Raw genomic sequence first — 4,720 nt, 5'->3', positions numbered from 1 at the left:
AAAATAAGACTATTTATTATTAAATATATTATTTCTTTTCAATTTTTCCCTATTCATGACATGTTGGGTAGCAATATTTCTTCATTTTCACTATTATTGATGACGCGAAATTTAGGGTTTTGTGATGCAAAACTTGTGTGGCTGTAGCGCAGATGGTAAAGTGCTTGCTTAGCATGTGAGAGGTACGGGGATCGATACCCCGCATCTCCAAAAGGGAGAAATTAACTTTTTAAGTATGAAGTAATTTAACATGTTATGTATAAGGTGGGTACGAGAGAAAAAGAAAAGATACTTATAAAAAGATTATTATATCATTATGGCTGAGTAATGTCCCACAAGCACATAGATAGAGGACTTATTGGATTATTATATCATTATGAGATAAGAGCTTATACTTTGAGTAATGTCCCACAAGCACATAGATAGAGGACTTATTGGATTATTATATCATTATGAGATAAGAGCTTATACTTGTGGAAAGGGAATTTGATGAATTCCTTAAAAGAGATAGAGCTTATGTTGGATCGGTATGGTATGGCAACCCTAGGGGGGGGGGGGGTGAATAGGGTTTTAACGATAAGGGTGTTTAAACGTGATTAATTTTTCTAATGATGAAACTTTTTACAAATAAGTAGAAGATGATAATTACTATAACAAAGTAATTCAAGTCAAAACAATAATCAAGTAGAACATGCAATAAATCACAATAATAATTTTGAAATTAAATAGAAAAGAGTTAGAGAAAATGACACCGTAGTTTTATAGTGGTTCGGTCAAACTCGACCTACTCCACTCCCCAAGCGCCTCTTGGGAATTTGAATAAAGAACTTTCTCGACTCTTTCCACGGATCTGAGCCAAACCGCTACACCGCTCTTTTTACGAGTTCAAGAGCAAACTCAATCCTTTCCACGGCGCAGGATCAAACCGATACAAGTATTTGAGTTTGATAATAACACACCATGACTCTCTCAAAGAGTAGATTTACAATTTGGGATACTCACAACTATTTCCTCACAATACAAAAATAATCCCTCTCAAGAATAAGATGAAAAGAAATAAACTTGTAAGCTTGGAGAGAGCAACAAACAATGGAGACTTTGAACAAATGAGGATTGGAGAATGTATGTAAGTTGTGTATTTTAAAATGTGGGGAAGATAAGTTTATATAAAGGAGAAAAGTGGAAAAATGTAGGATTGAATATTGACCATTGGATTGTGTTAGGAATAATGGAAGGTGGAGATTAAAAGTAAATAAATAAGAAAATTTTCTAAATTCATTTATTTCAAAATTTTAATATAATAGTAATATAATATAATAATAATAAAAAGTTATGTGAGTAACGGTCAAATAAAATTCAAAATTTATTATAAATATAATAATATAATAATAATAAAAACTATGTGAGTAACCACCAAAATTTTAAAATATAATAATATAATAATATAATATAGTAATAATAAAAATCAATGTGAGAAACGGTTAGATTCAAATTTATATTTTATAAAAATATCTTTATTTAAAAATATAATAATAAGAAAAACTCCACCATTTGTTACTCTCCCAAAATTATAAATGTCATACTTTGATATATTTTGATTTGTCCATCATTTTGATTTTGCTGCCACATCATCACGCCGGGTATGTTGTCTCGACTGTAATTTCTTCGTTTTAGCTCTGATTTGAGTAATTGAAAAGTCATTGAAATCGTTATTCCCGACCTTATACTGTGGACAGTTCAAAATACTGAAAATAGTTAATAATTAAAAAGTAGGTTTGTTATCATCAAAACATCAATTAATGGATTGAAATTAATTAAAGTGAGATCAAGGCCAAAAAGCCAACAGCTTATACTACTTGTAGTGGAAAGGGAATTTGATGAATTCATTAAAAGAGGTAAGAGCTTATACTTTGATGAATTCCTTAAAAGAGATAAGAGCTTATACTACTTGTAGTGGGGAGGGAATTTGATGAATTCCTTGAATTCCTTAAAAGAGATAAGAGCTTATACTACTTGTAGTGGGGAGGGAACTTGATGAATTCCTTAAAAGAGATAGTAGCTTATACTACTTGTGGAGAGGGAATTTGATGAATTCCTTAAAAGATTCCTCCAAATGATAAGAGCTTATTGGATGGCGGTAGCGTCCCATGCATATGACGGAACTTCTTCACAATTGCAATATCTGACCAATGAATATTGTTGCAATATCTGAAAAGACCACCACACCCTTGTAGATTAAATTATATCTACCACCTCTGAAATTTTCCACGGCAAACCTTCCAACAGCTTGCACTTCTTCATCATTGACATCCTTAATTGGAACTAGATTTTAAGGCAAATCTTCTCCACGACTCACTTTGGAACACTTTTATAGATAGTTTCAACAAACTTACTTTGCTCGTGAATACTTTAGAGTTCAATATTTTTAGTTGGAGAACGCTATTAAAATTGATAGGGTCGAATCTTACAACAAAGTTCTCTCTCAAATATGGTTCGTTATTTGATTATTTTCTCTTGAGTGAATTTTAAGTGAAACACATTCTCTACCCAAGTAATTGCAAGATGCAAGCTTCACACTAAGAGGAATCAAAGTCCCAAGTATCAACGTCCTTTAAGTGTCAATTTTTATTCTCCATCTCAACATAAATTAAACTTATTTTCGTGAAGATATCTATTTATAAAAGCAAAATATCTCAGAGTTAAAAAATAAAAATGAGATATAGATACGAGACATAAATATGATACCAAATAGATATGGTAACTGTTAGAATTAGATTTGATTGAGTTATTTGGATTAGATTTAATTTAGTTATTTGAATTAGATTTGATTTAGTCATTCTTCAATTGGATGAGAGATTTCTCCCAATTCTTCTAATGTTTCCAATTTTCTTTTTCTGTTCCTAACAATTTGGTATCAGAGCCATTCTTTTTCTGTTCCTAACAATTTGGTATCAGAGTCATGCCCTAAACTAGTTAAAACTAGAAGCAGCAGTCTTCTAAGTGTGTCATAATAAAAGTATGTCGATGGAGAGTCCACTTGTGCAGTCTGATGGAGGAAGGAGTCAAGGTCGTGGAAGCTTTAGAGGCAGAGGAAGGGGACGAGGCAGACAAACCTTCAACAAGGCCATAGTGGAGTACGATAACTGTCACAAGCTAGGACATTTTCAATGGGAATGTCAAGCATGGTTGTAACCGGAAAGGGTAATGTACGACTGGAAGTGAATGGAATCATAATGGTAATCACAGGAGTGTTCTATGTGCCAGACCTGAAGAACAATTTGTTGAGTAGTGGTAAATTGCAAGCAAAGGGGGTTACCTTTTTGTTTCAAAATGGAACATGCAAGGTGTTTCATCCTGAGAGAGGCTTAATCATGAAGACAAAGATGTCTTTGAATCTAATATTCGTATTGCATGCTATATCTCAGCCTGTAGCAGCCACTCAAACTCAATTGAAACTTATGGGGAGATGTGGTTCAAGGTCTCTGTCATACACTCACCGCTCCAATTCCTATCGCCATAGTCAGAGAAGTAGAAGGGACCCAAGTCCTTCCCCCTATCATTCCACTACCCATTCCAGGAGAAGCAGCCGTTCAAGTTCCCTCAGCCGCCAACGCAGAAGTAGGTCTTCCTCGTTATCTCCTTTCTCCAAATCCTTCAGTTCCAGTCCTAGTTGTGCATCCACTCGGAATCGGAATCATTCCATAGAGAAGCTTGAGAAAGAGGAAGAAGAGAAGAAAAGGCGTGAAGCAAAGTTGAAGAAGTTAGAAGAAGATGCAGCTAGGAGGATGGAAGAACTAATTCAGAAGAAGATGCAGCTAGGAGGATGTTAAAACTAATTCAGAAGAAGGTTGGAGAAAGGCTAAACTCTGAAGAGACTAAATTAGAAATACAGAGGAGAATAGAGGAAGGTCGCACGAAGTTGTTTGTTGATGTTGATGTGCAGCTTGAGAAAGAGAAAGAAGCCGCTCTTACTGCTACAAGACAAAAAGAAGAACAAGCACGAAAAGAGAGAGAAGAGCTAGATAAAATGCTAGAAAAGATTAGAAGAAGGGTAGAAAAAGCACAACGACGATTAGTTCTGGAGCTACAGCGGAAGGAAGAAAAACAATATTGTGAGCTCGAGTTGATTTAGAGACAAAAAGAGGAGGCATCTCAGAGAACTAAGCTAGATGATAAGAGTTTGAGTTATGTTGTGCTGGTAGTTAGTGAAGAGTCAAAAGCTTACCGACTCTATGATATAGAAGCGACAGATGAAAATAATGATATAGAAGCAGCAGATGAAAATAATGATATAGAAGCGGCAGATGAAAATAATGATATAGAAGCGGCAGATGAAAATACTGCAGAGGAAAATACAACCCCTTAAAGAGAAACCGGGATGCTAAGGAATTAAAAAGCTTTATTTTTGACGTAGAACAATACTTGAAGGTTACTGGAACTTGCTCATAGGACCTAAGAGTTACGTTGGTCGCAATGCATCTCATGGACGATGCAAAACTATGGTGGCACCGAAGGTGAATGGTATAAAAAATGGGTCATGCACCATAAACTCATGGGAAGATTGTTGTTGGAATCGATGCAATCGACGCTCCTCTGGATGAGTTTCCAATCAAAGACCTGACGTTTGATGTTGACCCTTTTGAAGAAAGAGCCACACGATCGAACAGCTCGAAACATCGCGGTAACTTTGAGTACTGTATCACACACATGAAAGGACGTG

At 35.1% G+C, this 4,720-nt stretch overlaps 1 pseudogene; it reads left to right on the top strand.

Annotated features, from left to right (window-relative positions):
• Nucleotides 1–3,515: 3,515 nt before the first annotated feature.
• Nucleotides 3,516–4,153, top strand: LOC111439341 (annotated as a pseudogene).
• Nucleotides 4,154–4,720: the final 567 nt, after the last annotated feature.

The sequence above is a fragment of the Cucurbita moschata genome, unplaced genomic scaffold, assembly GCF_002738365.1.
Source record: "Cucurbita moschata cultivar Rifu unplaced genomic scaffold, Cmos_1.0 Cmo_Scf00092, whole genome shotgun sequence".
In the NCBI taxonomy this organism is placed as follows: Eukaryota; Viridiplantae; Streptophyta; class Magnoliopsida; order Cucurbitales; family Cucurbitaceae; genus Cucurbita; species Cucurbita moschata.
The sequence above is the reverse complement of the archived record's forward strand: the minus strand, read 5'-3'. Positions and strand labels throughout refer to the sequence as shown.